The sequence below is a fragment of the Poecile atricapillus genome, chromosome 1 (genome assembly GCF_030490865.1).
Source record: "Poecile atricapillus isolate bPoeAtr1 chromosome 1, bPoeAtr1.hap1, whole genome shotgun sequence".
Taxonomy (NCBI): domain Eukaryota; kingdom Metazoa; phylum Chordata; class Aves; order Passeriformes; family Paridae; genus Poecile; species Poecile atricapillus.
In genome coordinates this window covers 15,953,474-15,979,344 of record NC_081249.1, presented here as the reverse complement: position 1 = coordinate 15,979,344, position 25,871 = coordinate 15,953,474, and the positions used below count along the sequence as shown (strand labels likewise).

Here is a 25,871-nt window from a genome sequence, read left to right as displayed (position 1 = left end):
TATTAAATGTGGATGAAGGAAAGATGATGCAGTTCTGAATGTTCACAAGAGTAATGTATTCAGCTTTTAACAATACTTTTTAAAATTTAGACTGTGATAATATATTTCTTTATCACTGTTAATGAAGATATTTTAGCATGGCAGAAATAGTTGTGTTAAATATCTTGGCTAAGTCACAATGAAAGAACAAAATAAATGTAAAAGGTTCTGCATGTTTAAAACTGTGTTGCTATAGAAATATTGCATATATTTCTTTCCTCCCTTCTCTGAGAATTTCATTGGAAATAGGTTAGCTTTCAGAGAACTTCCATGCCTGTTTCCTTTAAGCAAAGTAATTTCAGAAATGAATGTATGGGCTCTAAAGTTAGTTGTGTTCCTCTTCTCAATCATGTTTGTCAATTGATGTTTGAGACCTAAGTTGCATTTAGCTGATATGGAGTAAAAATAATCTATTGCTGTGTTTTAAAATGAGGAAAATGCAATGGATTAGTTATTATATGATGACTTTCTTTGATACTGAACTGTTAAATCCCAGAAGCTTTTAATTCTAGCTTTAGTGTAATTAGATTTATTTTTCTAACATTACTTCAGCAGAGATGTTTGTGTGTTCCAGCTTGGCTTCAAATTTGAATTCCTAATACAGCCTTTTAGTGTTGGAATTGCCTACTATTGTCTTGAAATTTAATCTTTTAGTTATTTATTTATAATAATAGGGTAACTTAATTTAACACTGACACTTATTTGGAGAAAAGAGTATAATCTTAACATGGTGATGTAGTTGGCATTTAGAAGAAATACTTTCATGGTAATATTATTAAAAAAAAAAAAGGCAGGGGGAGAAAAACCCCAAAGTATTAATCAGTTTTTAACTGAATCTTTGCTATACCAGCCACATAGAGCTCCATTATTTTGGTAAATTGTATCACTGCCTCTGTTAATGTGTTCTTACAGATGACTGTAGTAGTGCAGATGTTGATGGTAACACACTGCTGTATTCAGCTGAAGGAAGGGGAGGATGTGGCTGCAAGGTTCAGTAGAATAAAATATTTATTCAACTATTAAGTATAAAAAAAATATTTATTGGAGCTCAAATATCAAACCAAAATTTTTTTATTCCTTTCTCCTCTTCATAATTAGGTGTCAGTGCTTAAAAGTCATGGTGTACTGTAGGAACTGTACATTTCTTAGACAATTTCAAGAAACAGTTAAACAGTTTACACTTAATGTGATTTCTGTGTAGAAGTATGTTTTGGCTGACTTCATTACCAAATTCATAGAAGTTGGGATCCTAAAATGGATTTTTCTTAAGTGCTTCCTAAATTCATGGTTCTCTGGGATCACTATCTGGTGTAGAAACACCTGGAGTTTTCCCATGTGTTTAGTTTACTTTGAGTTAATGCTTATGATGGGAGCAACTCCTCAGCTGTAAAGTCCCACTTTATATGCAAAGTAAGTGAATGTACATCATTGAGGGCTTTTCAGTCTCATCACTTCCTGACTTGGAGAGGATAGAGCCTTCTGTTTGGCCTGCATGTGATATTCTGGGTGATATTTTAACTTGTTAAACCAATCTGATTTCATGGCTGCAAAATAACTGCCAGCTTTTTAAGCAAGTGGGACTTCGTACTTCTATATATTTCTCTTTAAAGCACAGAATCTTTTGAATTAAACTTGATAGTTAATTTGTGCTTATAAGCTTTCTATTTGCTGCTATATTTCCTAATCTTAAGAAGGTCATATTTATTTTTTGTGTATTTTTGTAATTCATTTCTCAGAAGCTCCCTGTGTTTGCCTCAGCATTATGTCAATACTATGCTGGTCTTGGTAGAGCAGAAGGTCCAGTGTGCCCTGAGAGCTGGGGGCTCGTGATGCTTGGGGGCGTGTGCTGCTCTTCTTCTCTCCTCTCCCTTTTCATCTGGATGCATTTCTAGGTGATGGTGAAGAGGATGGTGTTCTGGTGGGCGATCTGTAGTAGACAAACTTCAGAAGTCTGCTGGAAGGATTTGGGTATTACCCTCTGCTGGCTCTTACTCTTACCAGGCACACTGAGATTTGCTGCATCTTGCATGTTGCAGCATATCATGTTAATTGCAGGTTTGTCACAGGCATTTTCAATGAATAAGTGTAGTTTAGTTCCGTCATTCTGCTTCTTTCCAAGATGGTGAGAGTGGTTTGTTTGTTTTGTTTTTGGCATTGGTTGTTTTTGTGTTTGTTTTGTTTGCTTGTTTTTGTAGGCTGTGTTTTTAGCTATTACCTGAAATATTAATAGCAAAACCAAGGTGCACAGAAAGTTGGGGGCGTGTCATAGTCAACTGTTCCTAAAGCTCTTCTGTCAGTCCTTTTACACTTGTTCTAAATTCCTGTTACCCTGCTATATTCAATAAAACTTTCCAGTAGCTAAAAACAAATTGCAAATTTTCCTTTTCTGTTTTTTGTTTTAAACACTTGGCAGCATTTTGTTTACTCCCCATATATTATTTGTGCACATGGTAAGTTCAGCATGTGTTTAACTTCAGTTGCATTGCTTATACAGGAGTGTATGCAGGATTAAGACCCATCTGACTTTGTGACCCTTTTCAGAGGTGAAGAAATCTTAAAGTTGTCAAAACATACAGCAGCTTGTACAGTATATGAAACTGTTTTTAACACATCTTAGTTGATATTCAAGTTGATATTGTTCGAAGTAGTTGGTAGGCCTACTGAAAGCTCTCCAGTGTTTTCTGTGTTGGGTAAATAAAAATATAATGATGATGAACAGGAGATGGGCACAGGTTTATAATACATTACAATACATTACATGCTTATGGGTTGGGTTATTTATATACTGGATTATTCATCCAAAAGTTAAATCTGTTTGTTAGTCAAAATCTAGGCAATTGTCATAGCAGTGACAGTAGCTGTTACTAATTTTCAGTTGTGAACCTCAGAACATACACTACTTTTAATTATAACCTTTTTTATTGCAAGATGGGTGTTTACTGAAATGAGGCTGAATCTATTAATAAATGTAGAAGACTCCCTCTCCAACTTTCTACCGCTGTTTTTATTAGGATTGTGTAGGGTATTTTGAAGTGACAATTAATGTTGGTGGTGGAAAAGGGCCCTCAGGAAGTTTTCTAGGTAGACCTGCTCAAAAGCAGTATTTTCTTAAAAGTATGTTTATTCCTAAAATGTCAGTAGGAAGAAGTTGTGTAAAATTAAATTATTCTTCTCATTTTGGGGAACACACATTTGCCTGCTCAGCTCATTTTAATGACACTGTTGCATTTTTTTCTTTTGAGCACTTAAAAAGAGAATTCTAACTAAAGTGAAGCAAATGTCTTTGGTGCAAGCAGGAGCTTTTTTTTCCCTTTCCTCTTGGCTCTGATCTGCCGCTATTTTTGATTCTACTCTTAATCTACCACATCTACAATGTTGCCATCAGGTTGTTTGCTTAACCTCTGCAAAAATGCTTCCATTCTTCCTTGCCCTGCATGTATTCCCAAATCCACCCCTCCCGACATGCACACATAATGTGCTGTTATCTACCTATAAGCTTTTTCAAAAATTCAGAGAAACCCCCAACTCCCCTCACCTTAACTAATCCTTTTATGAAAACACCTACAATGAATCTGTGCTGGCTTCAGAAGTTTCATGCTTTAAAAACTTAAGTCTACCTTATGGACCTCTTCACACTTTCCTGATCCATCTGTTCATCTAGCACAGCTTCTTCTCTATCCCTTCACACAATCTTAGGCTGTTGAGATGCAAGACGCCTTTGCAGATCCTTTAATTGGTAGTAGTCTTTATTTTTACTTCTCTACTTCTTTTCGTATTTCTTGAAAAACAAAACAGACCCCCTCCCCACCAAAAAAAAAACCCCAACAAAACTAGAATAAATGGACAACCTGAAAATAAACCCCACCCCAAGAGCTTGTGCTTTCTTTCTCCTTTCCTTCCTGGCATTATTATTTCAAAGGATGTTTCAAATTACATGCCATTATAATGTTTTTATGCAACCATTCTTTTTCTCCTTAACTGTGAAATCTTGTTTGGGTACAGCTTGTGTTTAAAGGCAGTTATTTATGGAGCACTGTGGCTGTACATCGTGATGTACAGTCAGTAATGTGCTGATCCAGTACGTCTACAGACTAAAGCTACTGCTTTGTGCAGTATAGCCCATTATAAAACAGAAAACCTTGAAGTGGGGAGTGGCTAGTGCTGATGAAATGCTTTGTGGAACAGGTGGGACTTCAAAGTTATATTTTAGTTTGAGGGAAGGTTGCTTATGCAATTGTTCCATCTGTCCATCCATCTGTCCATTAGCCTGTCCTCCCACCCTGCCAGTAACTTCTGAACTGCTTGCCCAATTCCTCGTTGACTTTGGCAGAGGGGCCGTGTTCTCCAGCCCTGTTGCATGCATATACAGGTCTGACAGAAGCAGGCAGATGGTTAGAGAGGAGATTGGGCAAGAAATGGGGAGCCCCAGTCTGTGTGACTGTGGCTGGCCTGTAGTAATAACCACCATGGCATTTTCTGTCTTTTGCTAGGCCAGCGTGCGTGGGGAAGGTCAGATGGGAAGTGGGAGAGTCACGATGCTGCTGCAGTAGGTTATTGCATGTGCATGAGGGAGAGAAGTCACAGGGGTGATAATTTGGGGATGTTATTCTAGGTGGGAAGCAAGGGTATTCTCATGGATGGTCATGGGACCCAGAGGTACTGTGGGAGACCTGTTTGATGGTCTAACTTAGGTTTTTAAAGAATTTCCTGTCGTTAAGGGATTTGGGGAAAGAGCTGCTCAGCTTAGACCTGTCATCAAGAGCAAGGAGGAATAGGCATAGAAAACATCATCTGATGTACGTGGGTAAGAGGTTGTGCATATCCTATAAAGTCAGTGACAGAAATATGAGCTTGATGAAGGAAGAAGACTGTCAGCCAGCCAGGAGGAACTTCAAACACAGAACCTCATATATAGAAATGAGGGGGATTAGAGAGAAAAGGGGTGCTGTAGCACAGCAAATCAAATTTAAATAATTGAAATATTTCCTGAAAAAATTGGAGGGCTCAAATATTTTTTTCAGCTTAGGATTTAAAGAAATCTGTAGCTTCAGCACAACAAATGTGTTGCTTGACTCTCTTTAAAAACTTTACTACTGGTATAAATAAAAACAGATTTCAGTATGAAGGTGACAGTGTGGGATGCCCACAATAATAGTAACAAAACAGTATTTTCAGAAGGTGAACCATGACTCTGCTTTTCCCAAGTAAATAGCTATTCCTGTCATTTGGAGACCATTAAATCTGTTTCAGTAAATTCTATACACATTGATGTTTTAGTTGCCTGAAGCTCTGTGAATGAACAACATATCAGAAAAAAAAGAAAAAAAGGCATGGCCTTCCATCTATTAACCTAGTTGTTTTTCAGTTGCTTCTGCTGACTCAATAATATCTAATGTAGCTCACAGAAAAAAAATCCATGTATATTTGTAATTAATGTATTTGAAACTTAAGATTGTTTTAACTATAAGTTTGGATGCTTGGAGATGTTTGTTTGTTTTCTTCTGAGATAAATCACATTTGTTTATATAAATCATTGTAAAATGCAGTGACTAAAATTGTATTGCAAATAATATATATGGATGAGGGGCGATACTTGTATTAAGGTCAAAGTCTGCTTGCCTTTGATCATACAAACTACTGAACAGCCCTGGGAGGCTTGGAGGCCTATCCTGTATTTTTCCATACCAGTAAAATGGGTGACCTTTTGTTTGACTGTTCCAGTTATAGTCACTTAAAATAACATTTGAGCTATTGTTGGCTATTTCACTGAGAATGGAAGGCAGATCAGGCTTGTTATCTTGCTGCTCTTCAAAGAAATTAACCAAGAGGAGGTATGCTGTCCTTAAAGAATTAGTCTACATAAAGCTTCAATGCTAGTGAGAAGAGATTTTTCAGTCATTGAAAAAATAAGTAAACAGTTTACACTAGCAAATTTACTTTTGCACTTTAAAATTAGTGGGTAATTAAAAAAAAACCTAGTTCTTACACTTTTTTAATAGCTTGCGTTTTAAAAGAATTTATTAATAACAGTTGTAACTTTCACTTTGTGACTGTCACAGTATTTTGGTACTTTTCTTGCTCACTTTCTGATATTTTGATGATTTTTTTATCTCTTTGCAATTTGTGAGGTGCAGAAATAGTTACAACATATCATTTCCCGCCAAATTGCCCAAGTTGCCAAGTCCCATGCACTTTTAGCAATCCAAGACCATTCAGATCCCCAAATTTGGGGAATTACTTTTAATACTGAATATGCAAGGTTGATGGTGTAAGGCATGAAAGTAATGTAATGAGTGCATGAATGTAATGTATGAAAATAAGAATGTGCTTTTTACACTTTGGATCTCAATGGTAAGGGCTGTATGATGGGACCCCCAGCCTAATTTGTGCTTCTGGAAGTTGCTGTACAGATGAATGACCTGACCACTTCCACTTTCTACAACCTGTTGTGAATGTAACTAATACTTAGAAAGGAAAATATGGTATATTTCCTACCCTTAAAGCTGGTTTTGCATACAATGCTGAGGAAGACATAGTGGAAGCTGGGTTGCAGTAGAGAAATGGAAGCAGGGATGAAAGTGAGACTGTTCTGTTGAGCATATTTACAGATTTTTCATCTGCTGTGGAGCCCTGATATTGAGAGAGCCATGTGCTGGGTAATCTGGAAGACTCTGTGCACTATTCTGGCCCATGTGATCAAGAAGGGTCTGGTACAAGGCTATGGTGAGAAGCTGCCCCTGTGGATAAAGCTCCCAGTGGCCTGGAGTGTTCCTGCTCAAGATGAACAGTTGAACATTATACCACAGTATAATGCCATACTGCCCAAGTATGGCATTATATTGTGGATTGCAGTCCTTGTGCTGTGTTGCTAATATTTGAGAGGATATGTTGTGCTGAAGATTTAAATTGGGGAGCTGCAGATTCAGTTTGATGTTTAAAGTGTGGGATTTGACAGCTCGGTATGTAACATATATATTTGTGCAATGTTAATTTACATTTTTTAAAATCATTTTATGGCTCATTCTTATCTCTTGGGATGAAAAGCCAGTCCACCTGTGAAGCTGAAATAATTGCATCTTATTTGAGGTGCAATGAGAGCTAAAGATGGACGCCTAGGATCAATTACGTTTGTATGATGCATGGTAAATTTTTTTCCTAACTTCCTTTTCCTTCTCTAATCGACTTTGCCATTTTATGGAGGAACTGCAGGACAGATTAAATTACATATGGCTGACTGTGGTGGTGAAGTTCTCTGCGGTAAATCAGAAATAATTTTGAACGTGATGTGAATTGCTTAGTGTCGGCAAATGCCTGGTAGTTACATAGAACAGATTTTTGGCATAGTACCACAGCAGGAGTGGCATCATAATATGCTTTAACCTGAAGTTTGAATCTGGAAGGAAAATAATGAAAGCTGAGAGAGTTTTCAATACTTGATAACCTTGCTTTTGTCTAGTTACATGTTGCAAACAAAAGCACAAGGCTATTACTGCAGTGTAGTGTGTACTCATGTTTAGGTTCTGTAGGGCCACTGGTAGAACAGTAAATGATGCTGAGCACCTAAGTATCTGTAAGCTAAATAATGTCCTGTGATGTGTGCTTTAAGATTGACCTTATGAGTACAAAAATGTACAAAATACACTGTTAATGCTCTACAGTTTTATTATAAATCAAGCTATTGTTTGTTACAAAAATCAGATTATTTTAAATTACAGAATGTCTTAATGGAATATTTAAGTAACAAATGCTAAGAGCTTATTTTCTACAGATTGCTTTTGTTTACTCAGCTTTTGTTGTTGTTTTTAAAATATGCTTCCAAAATACATGAGCTGAAGAGACATTGTCCAAAAAGTATATGGATTACTGGAACATGAAGAAGTGTTTTTAAGTAGTGTTCAAGAAAGTCATCTAGAATATGTACATACTGAAATACTTCAATTTGATACATCTTTTTCCGTTTTCTCTGATTAAATGAAGACAAGCAGCCATTCTCTTTTAAATATTGTTCCTTAACAGTGCACAATAAAGTAATGGATGTTGTGTTTTTCACTTTTATTATAACTTGAGATGTTTTCTAATGATTGCCTCTGAAGAAAACAATGCTGCCATTTAATTAGAAGCAAAACCAAAACCAAAGGAAGAGGAGAAACAGCTCAAACTAATCTAAAAAAAAAAGATGAAAGAAGGGATTGATTGCACTGCAGTACCTAAGAGAAATGTAATGCTTCTGAAGGAGAAACATATAAAATAAGTTTCCAAATTGATTTCAAGTTAAGATGTCAGTAGTCAGGGCGGGGCAGAAAATTGTGCATGTGCCAGTGTTAGCTATTTATGGTACAGCTGTGACTGGAGTACTAAAAAAAGGTGGAATATAAGTCAAGGTAAAAACTGGACTAAATTCCAGGTGAGTGAATTCTGGGATGCAGACACTGAGTGAGGCTTACTTTGGTTCATTACTGTGCTGTGGAAGTACTGTGAACCCAACATACTTGAATTAAAATCTAAACACTGTTAAACATACATCCTTATGATCCTTTCACAATAGGAGAATTAGATGAAAACAGGAATTTGTCCTTAGGTAGTGAGAAACAGATTTAGTTAAAGTTGAGTAATTAAGAGTTACTTCCCTGCATTTGTTCTGTGATGAAAGCTGTATATTTTCTATCAGCATTTTTTAGAGTCTGTGTTTCCAAACTAGTAGTCTGAACTTTTTGTTTAAAAGTTTACCAGAATTGTGGGATAGAATACACTGCTTCTGTTCCTTCAAGGAGTTTAAGCAATAAAGCATTGTGTACCATGGTATAAATGACTGACTGATTGTTCAAAGTTATTAAGTGGAGTAAATAAAATAAATTAAACGTGGTAAGAGTGGAAAAAAAATACAGATCTGTGCTGTATGAGGAGTTGTGCTGAGCATGACCTGAAAATATACTTTGGGTTCCATGAATGGCTTTATTTAATTGCTTTGTTTTGCATATCTACCTTTAAGAGATTTGTGAAGCAAGATGGAAAACCACAATCTGGAGCAAACCTTGAGAAAACAGAAATCTTTAGCATGCTTATGCTTCTTGGCATAAACTGTGAACATTCTGGGCTGTATCTGTAGTTGCTATGTGGTTTTCACCTTTGTTGCTTGGCTCTGATCAGGGTGGCACCTTTATTCTTTTATTCCCCACTGCTCATATGCTGTTGCTTATACAATTTCAAGATGAAAAAGTGGTCAGGTTTTTTTTTTTTTTCTCTGACTCTTATTTGTAATGATTCTTTTAGTTAAACAGTATAATAACCAAGTAGCTCTTTTGCAAAATAAACAACATAATTTTTCCCAATTATCTGGTAATGCTATTAACTATCCCTCTGTTGTAAGTATTTCTTGCAGCAGAGGCACAGCTTAATGGAATCAGAGCTGAAGGATGTGAACAGCAATAGTTTTCATCAATTCTACTTGTACCAGAAGGTAGGGGTTAAGTGGAAATGAGTTTTGCTGGTTCCTGTACTAAGACATTTTAGATAGATTTTGCAGCTTTGTCAGTGATGTGAGATGGGATGTTCTGAGCACTCCTCAGTGTCCCTGCTCCTATCTCTGTACACAAGAAGTTGTTTGGAACTCCTTAATATTCTCCTTTTTGATAGTGGAGTTCTTGGTTCAGCATTTAAGAATATTGAATAGAAAGCAAATCTAAAAGGTCTCTCTAGGTTGTAAACTGTTTTTGAGATAGAATACTGAGATATGCTGAGTACTTTTATTCAGTGATAATTGTAATTTCTCCCCTAAAGTTCCAGTAATGAACTGAAAAAAAAAAGTTCCCTGTTTTATCCATTTGTGTTAAAGAAACTTAAGCTATTCAACTGCATTTCTTCCAACTGGGACACAAAACTCCACTATGATTTCAATATTTTTTCTCTTGAAGACTAAAGGCCTGGTAGTAATTAAGTCATAATTACATAAACTTTACATTTCCAGTTTTGCAGTTCAGTTGTACTTATGTAAAAACAAAGAAAATGAAAAGCAAAGCAATAATTGATGAATGAGGTGATGGGATGTGGAAGTACTGAGAGGGGAAGCACTGAAGCATTGCTTGTGAGACTGGAGGAGGAGGGGGAAGTGTGTTGCTCTAGTACATCTATTAACACATTTTAAAATACTGTAATTCAGAAACAGCAGGCTAACTTGTGTTTTCAACAGTGGGAAATACACCTTTTGTGAGATCTGCTCTTCTGCACTGTTTTACTGACAGCCTAATCTCTGTAGTTCTTGGGTTTTCCAGTGTGGGTTATTCTGTTTGATAAGCTTTTACAGTTCTGAAATTTTTGGGGGTCACGTCTGCAAATGTTGCAGGAGACAGAGAGAAGATGGAAAAAAAAAAATTATGGTTGGGAAAAAATCCTGGTAAAATTTCAAGATCTACACTTCTGAGGTTTTTTTACCATTTAAGAACTTTATGTTTAGATGCCAGTTCTGTGCTGTATCAAATGGAAATAGAAAGAAGTCTCAGTCTGCCCTTCATTTACATTAATTTTCACTAGAGGAAAAAAGCGTAAACTCAATTCAGTCCATTTCTGTTTCTCTGAAGTTTCAAGCCCTGTGGAGCCCTAAAGAGAAGCCTACCTCTTTTAAATTTTTTTCCTTAAACTGTATTACATTCTTATAAACAGTCCACTCGTATGATAGAGAAATACTAAAAAAATCCCATACATATGATTTATAAACGTAAGATGATCTTAAGAGGAGTCTTCAGTATGTTACATGGGGTTTTAATCTTTCTGGTTTTTCTCTCTCTGCCTACTTTTAGTCCTCAAATAGGGTTTTGAATCTTCTTCAGTTGAAGTATTAAGAAAACATCTTTTGAAAATTATAGTGAACTATGTCTAATCAATTGAACCAAAAAAAAAAAAAAAAAAGGATTGAAACTACCTAGCTAATTGTCTTTTATTTCAGCTAATGTTCTAACAGTTACCTTTAGACATTTGCAATACACAGTCACATTTTGAAGAATAAAAAACTCAAGCCTTGGTATTTTTGTTTAAACGATGTGTCTGTGATAGCTTATCCATACTGGTAACAGTAAGAAAATTAAATATTAAACTAGAACTATTCCCCAAAGTTTTATTCCTGTCAAGTATCCCAGAAAACATATAATGATGCAAGATGTCTATTCCAAATTAACTGATTTGAAGTTGATGGTCAAATTCTTGTTTCAGATGAGACAATAATGCATTGATCAGGTATTCTGAAGGAAGGGAACATGCAAGAAATCATTCATCTCTAGCAGACTGATACCTATATGTAAAATTGACACTATTTGTTAGGCTCTGCTGGTGGGTAGGAGGTGTAGGAATTTCTGCTTTGTTAGTCATCTTCTACATATGGAAGCTCTACTGTTATTCTGCTCCACTTCCCGGTGGCTAACATCTTAATATATGGTGGAATTAATGAGATTAGCATCAGCAGGTTTTAAAGCTTATTGATTTTTGTAAAGGCGTACGTCATAAGTGGAAATCATGCACGTATGAACGCGTGCTTTCTATTACTTGAGTGAGAATGAAAATTCACTGTTACTGCCTATGGGGTTTATTTTACAGCAGAAGATCATGTGACAGTGTCTTCAATATTAGTCTTTTATCTATATTTTCTACAACTGGGTCTGTATAATACTTGTTAATGCTGCATGTTTATGGCAGATACAAGATGTAGTAAAGAAAATATATTATTTAGGATCAGATGTTTTTACAAGGCATTTTATTTGGTGGTGAGAGTAGACTTCTGTTGTTAATCATGTTTGTGTGCTCATCAATGGAAATAAATTGAAGGAGATCAGAAAATACTGAGAGTGGTAGTTTCCATATGGTCCTATGCTTTTGTATCAGGTAAATAAATGTTTTCAAACCAGAAATAAATGTCTTTTCCTTCTCAGGAAGACTTCCATATTAAAATAATTGAATCGTAACCCTTAATGAGTGTTGAGATAAATGAATCGAGTAATCTGCACTTCTTAAACTACTGAAAACACCCTATTCAATTTCCATTCTAGTTCAATGTAAATTGATAAAATTACACTTAATAACTATTAGATCAGTTTTACAGTTGTGTTTCAAAGAACTAATGTCAAAAGGTAGTAGGTTTTTTTTTCGATGTTACAAATCTGAAAAAAAAAGGGCAAATTAATTATTTGATGGCATAAGCAGATAGTGGATGTTCTGTTTCTGCTAGTAAACTTAAATGAGAATTTTACAGCATTAAAAGCTGCTAATTTTTAAAGCACCTGGAAGGAAGAGAGGGAATTATTAGAATCATAAAATGTCCTGAGTTGGAAGGGAGCCGCAAGGATCATAGTGTCCAGCTCCTGACCCTGCACAGGACACCTTGAGAATCCCACAGTATGACTGAGAGCAACCTGAGTCCAAACACTTCCCCATCCCTGTCAGACTTGGTGCTGTGACCACTTCCCTGCGGAGCCTGTTCTAGTGCCCAGCCACCCTCTGGGTGAAGAACCTTTCCTAATACCTGATCTAGAAGTCCCCAGCACAGTGTTGCCCCATCCCAGGTGCAGAACCTGGCACTTGCCCTTGTTAAAGGTCTTAGGGGTTGGTGTCCCTTGGTAATTTGTCTCTTGTTTGTGCAGATGTCTCTGCAGGGCCTCTGCCTTCAGAAGCCAACAGCTCCTCCCAGTCTTGTATGATGGGCAAACTCACATTGTATACCTTGAATATAAGTGCACTAAGTGGGCTATTTTCCCTTCTCTCCCTGCCCTCTTCAGCTCCCACAGTTCAGATTTATCATTATAGCTGGGTTGCTACACTTAAAACAGCACTCTAGTAAAATGAGAATAATCACTCCTGACTAGATGAAGTCATAAGAACACAGATAAGTTGTGACTACAGCTGTAACTTAATAATTTTTGAAATTTCTGGGTTCCTGTGTTCTCTCAGACAGGTACCACTTAGCAGCGTTTTCAACATTCAGTGAAAGCAGTCTGAAGACATGGTAGAATGGAATGCTTTAATTGTTCTGCACTTCGTGTGGGCTATTGTGGGTGAAAAGTCCTTTAGCCCTGTATTAGTTTCACTGGCATCCTAACCTTTTCTGTTGACAAGTACCCACTTTAGCTTCTTCAAATAAAGTACATGCTTTGTGGCCTTTCAGTAATGAATGTGGCATTTTTAGGAAAAAAAATAATTTTAAACATATGGCTGATTTATTACTCAGTCATTTTCAATTAACTGTTGTGACTTCTGGTTAGCTAAGGCAGTTTGCTTTTTAGCTTGTTCTATTCTGTAGAGTGATATTCTTTTTACTGCTAAGTAAGACTAATAGGTTTTAAGACCTTGTGTAACTACTGTAATGAACTGCCTTGGTCTGCCACAAATCAGTTTGTGATCCATCCAAAAATTTGTGTGTAAGGATGATAACATTGAGTTTGAGCTAAACTAGGTTTTACTTGCAAGTTTGTATTTGGTAGAATATTCTTGTTACAACTGTCTTGTCAACATGGCATGATATTATGCTCTTTTCAGTTTCTGGGGTATTTTGTTAAATAAACACTGTTTTGTCAAAATGTACAAAACAGGGCTGTACTGAAATCTAGATCTGAGAAAGTGATTAAATCACTCGAGGACAATGAGAATAATACTATATTTGGGGACTGTGTCTGTATAGGAGAGTCTTTGGGAGAATATTAAGGGTTGTCCTTTCCTACTTGTAATGATCTTAGGCCATACTCGGTATTACCTCCTGGCTGTTGACAGAAACCACACGCTGGATCTGGTAGACTTGTGGTCAGTCAAGTGTAACTTTTTTTACTCTTCTTGAAAGATTGGATCTTAGTAAAGCTGCATTTTTTAGGCAGATAACAGTTCTTCATATAGACTGCTACTATGTCAGCAGAGGCAGAAATATTTGAAATACCTATGGTCTGCAGGTCTTACTAGTGTTAATGATTTACTTTTGGTTTAAAGAAATAAGGAGCACCTAAAGGTATGTAGCCTCCACCCCTTTTTTGAAAGAAACAGATTCCAGGTAAACGAAAAATGCCTAATACTTTTTTTGAAGATACTACCTGTATTCTTACTTAGCTGGGAGGGATTTTTAGAAGAAGGATTTATTTGGTAACCTAGATGTGTTGATACCTACTCTGACTCCAGATTTAGCAGGTACATTTTTTAGTGTCACAGATTAGGGTTTTTACTTTCTTCATTTAGAATCTGCATTGGTGTCTGTGAGGAAACTTTTTGTCTTGTGTAAGGCACAAGGTAAGTCTCAAGGGAAGAAGAACAAGTACAAGGAGCAAATAGAGGAGAGAATGATGGTATTTGATGAGATTTCCCTGCTCATTAATTGGAAAGTGGGCAATTAATAGCCATTTGGCTTTGCGCTTTTTATTTTTTTTTTAAGGCTTTTGGAAGTACTAATGTTAGCCTTTGCTTAGGTTGTGAGTCTTACACCTTGCTGTTCACTGTGTTTTGCTAGGTTCATGACTATTTTGTTTTAAATGGCAAGGTCTAGATGTTTGTTCTCATCTCTCCCAAATGTTTGAATGACTGAGTGTGATAAGTTACTTTCCATTTTCTAATGGTGAATAGTGTATTTGCCTTAAAATTGCCTCAAGGAATTCTAGAAAAGGAATTCCCTAACTGAAGTTGTTTGACTCTTAAATTAGCTTTTTGCATACTGCATTTATAACATGGACTAAAGCAATGTGTTTTGGACAGATTCATAAACTATGGGCAGATGATCAGGTGAAGAGGTTTTTACTGTTGCTTTTACCTGCTCTTGCATGATTTTGTATTGGGACCACGGTGCACTAAAATAATTTTTTTGGATACCATTCTGTCTGTCAGCATCTAGCAGATGCCATAAATAGATCATATTTTTTGAACACTGTGGGGGAATTTGAGGCTCCTGAAAACCTCAGGAACTCTGAGAAAGAGAACATAATGAAGAGAAATTCATTATGATAGATTAAATCATCATGATGAAAGCACCGTAAGCGGGTCAAAGGCAATTGTTTCAATGCCTGTTACACTCAATTGTATACCTGGGGAAAGTACTGCAAATATTATATCTCTCCCCTGATTTATATTGTTTTATTTGATGTAATATTAAATGTTATAATGGACACATGATACCTACAAATTGACATGCTTGTACTAGGGTTTTTTTTCCTTAAGTGTCCGTGAGGAAAAGCTGTTGAGGAGTTCTTTGATATGTGGATGTAATTGGGTAGCCTTTGAATTGTACCTTGTCAGGCTAATTGTAAAAGGTAAGTAGTGCAGGCATCAGTTTTGAAACAGAGTTAAAAAACTTAAAATTAATTTTCCTAGGACTGTGTTTTTTACTATGCCAGGGTTGGCTGTCCCTGTATGCTGAAATGGGAGAGGGATATTAGAAGTGACCTTGTAAGCAGAGTTTTCCCTGGGGTCTCATCTTACCCAGTGTGGTGAGTAGGAGAGAGAACAGAATCCAGTCTTTTTTCCTTGATTACAGGAGGCCATCCTTTCTAATTTGAACAACTTTTGCTTAGTATACTTGTATACTCCAGAGAAATCTTAAGTATAGTTAGAGTTAAGCAAGCAATGAAAAGGGTAAAACTTGTTCCTGTGGGAATGGAAAATACATAGTCTAGTCCTTTTCAGGACTTCTGACTGAACCCTTTTCTCTAAGTGGTAAACTTTTCCCCATCCATTCTGCATCTCCACAGCAAATGAAGACGAAAATCCTACAGAGAACCTGAGTCAGTGATGCATTTTTATGTTCAGCTCTAAGTGTGATCATTTTCCTGCTTGTAGGTCTGAGATTTTGTTGCATTATATCACTGTATTGTCCTAGATAACAATCCACAGTGTTCTGTCTTGGCTGTTTAGACTTGACAGGGCTTTTTTGTAATACAAAAGTAGAGGACAAGCAGCTAATAAATAAATCATTTGCTATACGAATGGAACCACCAAACGAGGAGTAATCCACTGGTGAGGCAAACACAGGTACCCTAGAATGCCTCAAAGAGTAATTTCAGTCTGTATGCAACTTCTTCAAGGGGAGTTAAAGTTCATCTTGTACCTCTGATTCATTTTATTGTCCTGAAGGAAGACGGCACAGCTCATATTGCTTTTTCCAATAAAGAAAGCTAGCCTGGTAAAATAATTTCATTCCTGGGGCCTCTGATAGGGATTTTAAGTGAATAGCCTATTGCTTTAGTAGTATTAGCGTTTTGGTGATGGGTCATTGAAACTATTTCAAAACAAAAGTTGCAATTGCTGGCCTATCCCTTAAATTCTCAGACATTTTTGTATTTCTGTTTTCTAAAGTAACTGCTACATGACATAACAAATTTGTTAATTTAATGCCGCAAGTGTGAGGCATAAAGAAGCGAAGTTTTATTTTGTCTTAATTTTTTTTTATTAGAAAGCTATAAAGATGTCTGAAAATTCAGGAAACACTTCATGTTGCATTGAAAGAGGGAACACACAATTCACATTTTGTAAAATAGGCATCTGAGCCAAGATTAGCAATACAAAGTTTAAGAGCTTTCTTAATTTAGACACATATGAAGGGACTATGTATGGATAACATAATGTTCAGAGAACTGCTAGCTGCCTTGAAGTGTGGGCAGGAATGGAGAAATAATATCTCAGGGCTAAAGAGGATTGTGGCAAATTAAAATCTAGGCATTAAGCATGGACACTATAGAACAAGCAAGGGATAATAAAATTCTGCACTCTTCTCTTGAATCTGGACAGTTACTTCCTGTTGTACTTCCTCAGACACATCATGCACTACAGTTTGAGATAGCTCCAAGGGTGTCAAAGAATCACAGAGTAGCTGAGGCTGGAAAGCACCTCTGGGAAGCCAAACCCTCATCTGCACCAGGGCCACACTGAGCAGATTGCTCAGTGAACAAAGACCACATTCTGATCATGTTTTGAGTATCTCTGACATGAGACTCTGCAGCCTCTGGGAGCAGCCTGCTTCATTTCAGAGCCCTCCTCACTGCCAGTCAGACAGACCTTCCTCTGTGTCAATTCATGCCCACTTCTGCTTGGCCTTTCAGGGACACCTCTGTAGTGCTTTAGGTAAGACCAGCACAACCTCCAAGAAGAATCTGGGTTTATCTTCTTCACACCCTTGTGTCAGACACTTAAACACTGAGAAGATCCCTGTCTGGTCACCTGTCTGAAGTCCTTGACACCCTAGTGTAGGCTATTGGAAAGTGGCAGTACCTGCTGACTCCTGAGTCCACCCTGAACACTCAAGCATTCCTGGAGCTGCTGTTGCACATCTCAAGCTGAGGGCTTGTGCAGTCACAATTCATGTCGCCTCGCAAGTTTTTGGTTCAAAAACTTTGACTATTTTGATTCATAGAGCAATTGAATCCCATAAAAAAATTGAATCTCATTATTATGTTTTGGATCTTTACTAAGTAAAGGTGTTTTCAAAAGTGAAAGTTCAAGATATTTCTGTATATGAATACTTCACAAAATCCCATAACTCTCTTTAAATAACATTGAAAAGTTATCTGCATTGCTGAACTGGTTGCTATGCTTCATTTGGTTTTCAGATTTGAAGGGAAAAAAAAATTCTGTTCTATGACTTGAGATGAACCCTGCTAATTTTGCTTGGATTCTGGAAGTGCTTTGGATAACTGAGAATTTCGAGTTTGTTTTTTTTTTTTCTCTCCCTCAGCCTTGAGTGAAGTTCACAGATGTTGCTGGTGCAGTCACAAACAATGTTGCTCAGCAGTTCCTAATCTGATCAAACACAGTACCCTATCCTTTTCAGTCTCATTGTTCAGCCTGCAGTTGGTTAATTATCTCTTAAGCAATTCCTCTCTAATTCATTGGTAATCTTCTGCTTATTTTCCATTTCCGTGGATTAATCTTCTGAGTTAACAAAATGAAAAGAGGAACATCAGAATCTGACTGATTTGATCATGATGATGAGAGTGAATGAGAGGCCATGACAGCAAACTCTTTGTGCTGGTTTTACATCTCAGACATGTGAGTTGCTAAAGATTCTAGTCATGAACAAGCCATGTTATTTTTTGTGAGATTGCCATGGCGATCAGGTGGGTTGTGAAGCACACTGACGAAATAGATACCTTTTCCCAGTTTCTGAGCTTATCAGAAAAGGGGAATTTGGGAACGCCCATTATTCGGAAGCTGTCAGGATTTTTTGAGTCTTGCCAGTACCATTCTACTGTTGGTAAAACTGCAAGGGGAGGGAGCACAGTAGCCCCAGTGTTATTCTGACAGTGTGAAATTGGCTAACTCTTGGTTGCTCCTATTTGAGCTTACGGAGTGTCCTTAGTGTGCAGGTGCTGGTGGAGGGTGTTGAAGTAACTAGGAAACTTCTGTAGCCTTCTGCCAGCATCTTGATTTTTATCACAGGATGTTGTAGCCATTGCTGCAATTGTGGAATTTCTCAGTGACCATTTTTTTACCAGTTGACCTTCTTGGCCATTTCTCCTGTACCTCCAAAGTGCACACAAACCAAGTAGCATGAAGGGAACATGTGAAAAATTCTTTACATTCAGTTGAACATTTTTTTATGATCTCTTATTGCTGTAGAAATTGGTCCAAGAACTCTTGGATTATGCTTTTATTGAAATTTACTTGTAATTACTAAGGCTGGCATGCAAGGCACAATGTCCATTTCTACAAACTTCAGTGTATTTAAGGTGATCGTTGTAAGTGTGTACAATGGTCTGTTTATCAGTTGTTAGTGTTGGTACAGAAAGAAGTAATTAATATTATTCTGACTGCAGCATTGGTTTAATCTGCTTAGATGTCCATTTATTCATGCAATACTCTGCTGTTTAATCCCTAAAGTAGAGTTTAAAGGTATGTGGAACAGGATCATATGGAAGGGGATTCAATACAGTAAAAATACTTACTATATATAGAAACAGTGAATTAGACTTGAGAGGCTGTGCTAGAGTTGCTGCAGGGAATAATATTACATCTGTCATAAAGTTCATTGTTATTGCTCTGTATAGACAAGCTCAGCACGTGTGGTAGAAACATAAGCCTTGTAACTTTGGTTCGCTTTCTTAAAATGAATGCTATCCAATTTAACAAGACCTTAATGTCTTCCCTGTGAAGTTTATGGTTTGACCTGTAGAATTAGTAATTACAGTACTGAAGTCATTGAGGTGATTGATTTTTTTTTTTTGTATATGCTGAGTTTTAAAGGTATACACCATGCCAGAACAGGGCAATTTGTAATTTTTTTAAGGAAGATAGGTCATTATTTGGATCCTTCAATTTTACATTTTTTTTTTTCAGGATGAAGCTGTGTAGAGAAAAATATGAATGCTGAAGAATCCCCTATAAAAACTAATACCTGGATGGAATGCAGCCTTAGTGCCAATTTCCTTGTGTGCTCTGATGCAAACTGATCTGCCTAGCAAGTTGTAGTGGCCCCAGGAGGTAGGAACTAAGAGAGATATCAGTGCAGTACAGATTGAGATACAAATATAACTCAGGATTTTGCTGAAATCTGTAATAATGAAAAACAGTATTGCCAGTATTTAACTGGTGTAGATGATCAAATATATTTTTCTTTCTTTTTCCAAGGCTTACATTTCAAGTTTAAATTTAACTAAGCTGCTGAACAGGTTCCATGATCTATATTTAAGCAATATTTAACAGCTGAGGATGCCGGTCCCAAATACCATTCTTTAAATGGTTGTGTAGCATTTCCCTTTTCACAGGAACACAAAGGTAGTTCCAAAATTGAATCTGATAACTTTAAATTACATAATTGCAAGCAGAATTTCTAAATTTATTTTTGGAAAATGTACAGTCACAAGTAGTTCTTTGCTTTTTTCATTTGGTGTAGAGTTACTCTTATGTGATCCATACTTTTTATATATATATATGTATGTATATATGTATATACTGATCAATGCAGAGAGTGATGCTAAACCTTAAGAGAAATAAGCATAGTGGATGAACACTTTGTTTTTCTTGTGGCAGAAGAAAACCCCATTAATGTAAAACATTTTAGAACCCCCAAGAATCTGTGATAAAAGTGAGTATAAGAGGCTATGGTTTCTGGGGGCTTATCCCAGTACCAATTTTACTAATGAAACTTCTGCTCCCTTCAGCTAATCCTGAAAATGTCCTACCAAGTAAGCAACTGGCAGTCTTCAAGTTAAATTACATTAACATCTGTTTTAAGTCTGTATCAGTTTGCTGATCTAAGTTTTGTGGTAAAGAAATTACATACATGCAGTACCTAATGAATTGCAGTATTTCAGAAGGGAGTGGTTTCCACACTCCATATGTAGGATTTGAAACACTTTTCTTATTGACTTTCATTTCACAGGTCATTATCTTTCCCTCTTTTTTCTGTTGGTGGGCTTTTGTTTGGTTACAGTTCTCCTTTATTTCAGTCTTTCCTGTTGCACTGGAAACAACCAATTAGTTCTTGATTGCAGATCTCTCTTCTTTATTAAAACTAGGAAAAGTCTAGTGTATCCATGATATTGCATGAGCTGATCTTTTGATTTAATCTGCTTTCTTTTATTTCACTAAGTGAAACTTCTGAAGAGGCGGTATTTTGCAGGAAAGAAATGCTTGGGTAACTGAAATGGACTTCTTGATACGGCCTTAAACTTATGGACAGACAAAATTTAAGGAATTTACAAAAAAAAAAACCAACAACCAAACCTGACAAACAAAAAGATCCAAACAAAAAGCCTAGATCCTCGTTCAGAGTTTGTGCAAGCTGTGGGGTTTTTAGTTTTTTGTTTTATCAAGACCACTGGCTACAATCCTTAGGCTTGTTTTCAGTCTTCTTTAAAAATTAATTTCAAGATCAAGGTATATACATTTTTAAGGACTCTTTTGTTTATTTTGCAGTGTCAGTTTTATTTGTTACTGAAAGGAAGAGCGATACTACTGATATCATACTGAATCCATCCCTTTCTGTTTGTCTCAGAACTCTGCTCTAAATGGAACGAAGCCTTCATGAATATCATGGTTGTCAGCTCGAAATTTGTAAATTTGAGAACTGAATACTGTAACAGTACTTATATTCTGTGATATATACAGATCTGGAGATAAAAAAGTGAGATTCATTGGTTTAGAATAGATGTTGAGATATATATATGAGTTTCTAAGCTTATTTAAAAAACCCATTTATTTAACAAAGACACAAAAAGAATAAATTGAAACATCTGGTCTTGCTAGCTCTTTGGATGTTTTGTGTTGGGTTTTTTTTTAGTACTCAGGTCTGGAACTCTCTATAATTAAGGTTTCCAAAGCTTCCTCTTTGGATCCTACTTTTAAATTGCTTATAACTTTTGACAAATGCATCTGGGCTATTTTCTTCTCTTCCCTCCACCCTCCCTAAACTGGGTGGCTGTCTCAGCCTGATTATTTTATGGCTTTTCATGCGGTTTGGTTCTGACTCTTTTTTAATTCAAGCCAAAATGGTTAATTGTTGAGAAAGAAGCTACTTCAGAAGTAAAAAAAAAAAATCAAAGTTTTCTTTTAAAGTGCTGTTAGAATATCTAATAAGGGATGGAAGAGTTACCTTCTCATGGTTACACTCAAGATTTCACAAATAATGATAAAAATTTGTCCAGGTTTCAGGCATTATAAAACCATAAAAATATCCTGTTTGAGTGCTTATTGCTGTTTGGAATTTGGAAGTTACCGGGATGCAAAGATGAAGAGCCTGAGGACACTAGGAAGTTGATTTAACCTAGTAGAGTGACTGAGCTTAAGATACATGATAATGGTGTGGGAAAGGGAAGAAGAAATGTTTTTTTAGAACAAGGTAAAGATCAGTTATTGAGAAGGGGATATAAGAGACCAAAGCTGAGAGCAAAGGGAGTCTGCTCTAATGCCAGGTTTTTGAAAGGGAGTTCCTTTTTCTTCCTCTGCTGTGAGGGTTGGTAGCAAGCTATTCTCTTATCCCTTTCTATGGATCTGATCACAGAATCACTGTCTGATTGGGGTTGGAAGGGGATTCTTCAGGTGATCCAGTCCAGCCCCATGCTCTGGCAGGGACACCTAGAGTCAGTTGCTCAGATCCATGTCCAGGTGACTTTTGGGTATCCTCAGGGTGGGCACTCTGCAATCCCTGTGGAGAAACCTGTGCTAGGGCTCAGTCACCCTTGCAGTGGTTTCCTGGTGTTCAGAAGGAACACTATGTTTTTCAGTTTGAGGCTCTGGTCCTGCTGCTGGGCAGGACTTAGGGAAGCTGAGATTTCAGTGGGAGTAATTTTTGAATGACAGTGATAGGTCTGGGGCAGTCAGGGGTTCTGACTGGCTTTTGAACTGTCTATAGGCATTGTGCTCCTCCAGTCCATACACACCACCTGGAGAACCTACACAGAGGTGTATGAATGTGTCTACATAGGCAAATTGTTAAAAATATTCCTATATTGAACTAGGATAAAATAGAAAAAAATTAGGGTGCCTGTGTCTTTTTAATTTGTGGCCTGTATTTGCACTTATGATTTCAAAAATCATATGATTGCATAACCATGATAAACAAGAGTTAAAAAATTGAAATATGGAATAACTGATTATGAAATGAGCATTATACATGTTGCAGAGTAAATAAAATCAAAAATAAATCAGTATTTGCAGTGTTTGAGCACTGATAGGAAAGGAAAGTTATTTGCTTTCTCGTAGGCTCTGAGTGTCTTGATCCCTTTAGGGTACAAGTGCTTGGTACAGCTCTCTGATTTTGTCTTCTGCTTGGAAATGTGAGTGACTTGAGTGCATACAATGTTTAAAATATATTTTAGTGTTTAGTATCTTATTTTAGGTGGTTTAGTTTTTAGCATTTCTAAAATTCAGAATTTTGTGCTTCGGCTTTTTACTCTTCCTGAAAGTGGTTGTGGCCATGAGTGTACATGTGTACATGGCTGGAAAATCCTGCTTAAGCTATCAAGATGGGAACCCAGAGCAGAATGACAGAAGATTCTTTCCATGCTGTACAAGCTTTTTTCATAGCATACGTTTTATGGGATTTCAGTAAATTTCCATTCAGAAACAATTAAATATATTGACTTGTTTGTCATGTGCTAGAACTTCTTGAACTTAACTCCAGAAAATTCCTGGCCATGCAACTGGCTTATTTGTACTGTCTTCCTTTGTTTATTAGAGGGTATGGTTAATTAGTTGAAGAGTAGAGATAATTTGGTTTCTCCTAGATGATTTTCAGGAAATTTGGCTGCACCTTAATATGGTTTGGTTTTTTTTGGTTTTGTTTTTGGAGGGTTTTTTGGTGGGTTTTTTTTGGTTGTTGTTGGGTTTTTTAGTTTGTGGTTTGTTTGGTTTTTTTTAGTCTAAATGAATGGGGGTGCCAGTACAGGTCTTTCATGTGGTTAAATGAAAAAAAGATAATTGTCTACTTTTTTGATTGCTATAAGGTTTTTAAGAAAACAAAATGTTATATTTATTTTCTCAGAATGATTAATAATGCTTCAGTGTATTTATGTCTCATACAAGTCTTAAATGTTGAACTTAATATAGGAATATTGTACCTCAAGTATTAAAATAATGTTATCCTTCGCAATAGGAAGGGAGGGATGGATAATGACATTGTAGACAGACATTCTTGTATATTTTTGTGGGGATGCTGATCCATTGTTATGCTTTCTTTTTGCTTGTTCCAGTTCCCTCATCACTGTAACTTGATGATCTATATTTAGTATCTCTAGGCATTGAATTAAACAGTACAGGGTAATGATATACCCAGATTTAAGTCTGTGACATGGCAAACACATTTGCATCTGTTAAAAAAACTAAGTGCATTTCCTGGTTTTAAAAGAGTTTCTGTCTTTCTCAGTCTTTGTTCTTGCTAATCATTGTTGCATTGGAACACAAGCAGTGAATTTTCTTTATACAACAGATAAAACTTTTACCATTGTGACTGCTGTGCTATTAAAAAAAAAAGTTATGTTGCTAATCTGTTAGTGATACAGGACAGGCTTAGTCACCTCTGTTAGATACAGAGTTGGAAGACAATCTTTTAGTGTGAAATCTTAAAATGCTAACCTAGGCTAGGATAAGAGGAGGTGTGTGAGAATCCATGTATTCTAGGTAGCTTGATCTGTGACTTGTCTTTGCTGACATGAGGCTGTAAGTGTCATCTAACAAGAGAAGAAAATGGCAGGATTCTGTAAAAGATTTGTTGTCTTGGCTTGGAGTCATTGTTTGAAAGAGCATTAATAATTTGGCAACCTGGAATCCAGATGGCAAAGCTACTCCAGAGTGTCCCCTTGAGTCTGCTGAGATGGTGGCCTAAAGGGAGAGCAGAGGGTTTTTTTCCAAAAAAACTTTCTCTATCCTCGTTGTGTAACATCTTCTGGACTGAAAAAAGAATATAGTAGGTTTATTGCAAAGGTTTTTGGAAGTAGTATCTAATTTAAAAAAAAAAAAAACTAAATAACTGTTGGGATTTCTTCTTTAAAAAAAGTTGTATGTAAACAAATAAAATAGATTTGTGTAAAAACTTTTAAACTAGAACTGGTTTTTGACCATGGGCTAGTAGAGGTGGTAGACATAGGGATTTGTGATCGGCTGTGGATACTCGGATTTGCAGACAACTTAATCTGGATCAGGAACAGCTAGAATTGAGCATCTGGTTGTATCCTGAAACATTTAAGCATTGTCTTGCAAATATTTGTGGACACTTTTATTTTTGTTAGTCTTGATTTTCAATTAAATGACGTTCTGTGAATGCAAAGCTTCACAGGCTTCTGTAACAGTAAGGATAACAACAAATCCGTGCTCAAACACCATAAAATAATATTAGTGTGTTTTACTCTTTAAACACATTCTGGGCCTACCAGGATAGAGACATTTCTTAATGGCAAGGCCTCAGCCAAGTTCTGTTGTCTTCTCTCTGAGTGGACTGACCCCTCCAAGAGCTACTTTGACAAACCAACAAGCTCTGCCTTCTGTGTCTGCAAGGTTCATAAATTTTAGTTAGATTTTCTGCCTTGATTCAGGATAAGGGCTTTTTAGGAGGGCATTTATTTTTATTTTTCCTTTAAGGAATAGATAGTCTTTTCCCATTGTTATTTTTGATGCTACGTGGAAGTTTTTATATAATAGAGCCCTGAAGAACTTTGACTGGAATATATGTTGGAGAAAGAAAAGAGAAAATAACAAACGTTAAGACATGAAAAAACTTACAGGAAATTTACACAGATAATACTGAAACACCCTTACCCGAAGAATCTGTTGAATAAACTTGAGAGTTAGTATTCATTTTAGTAAATAAATAAATGGCTTTTAAATTACCTCAAGAATAATATGTAGATTACAATCAAAACCTGCATAAACTGAGAAAAGGGATATGTTCCATCACATTTTCTCATATTAAAAAATGAATTATTATAAACTTTAGGGTCTTGAAACACTTTCTGCTTAGATGAAGTCAACAAGTATAACAAGTATTCAGATGGAATCTTTTGCTGATCTTATTGGTGCCTTTTTGCCTATACTGTACTGACCTGACAGTTAGTGCAGCAATCCAAAGCTAGTTACTTGTTGTTATTTCATGTATAATGAGATTTTTGGGAGATTTGATTGAAAAAGTAAAGATACTCAAAAATTGGCATATATTTACATTTGAATTACTTTTTTTCCTTCTGTGAATTCAGTAGTAGTTTTTATCAAGGCTTGTTCTTTTTTAAAAGGTATTCTACACGTCTGTATGTATACTGAATGCTCCTTTCCATGTACAGTATGTTCATTATTTAAGAATTTCAGTCAGTCATTTTGTAACTGCAAAAATAAATGGTAAACTTTACAAAATTAATATCAGCAATATACCTCAACATAAAATACTATGCTATTTTAAAGAA

At 36.3% G+C, this 25,871-nt stretch overlaps 1 protein-coding gene across 3 annotated transcripts in view; it reads left to right on the top strand.

Moving 5' to 3' along the window:
• CDKL5 (cyclin dependent kinase like 5) overlaps window positions 1-25,871 on the top strand; it is a 123,800-nt gene that overhangs the window by 4,193 nt on the left and 93,736 nt on the right. Inside the window, exon 1 of one of the 3 annotated variants that reach the window (XM_058860568.1) lies at window positions 19,401-19,461. The exons of the other annotated variants lie outside the window; for them this stretch is intronic. The gene's annotated coding sequence lies outside the window, so the exon portion shown is untranslated. Of the gene's footprint in view, window positions 1-19,400; window positions 19,462-25,871 lie in introns of those variants that run through there. 3 annotated transcript variants of the gene reach the window in all.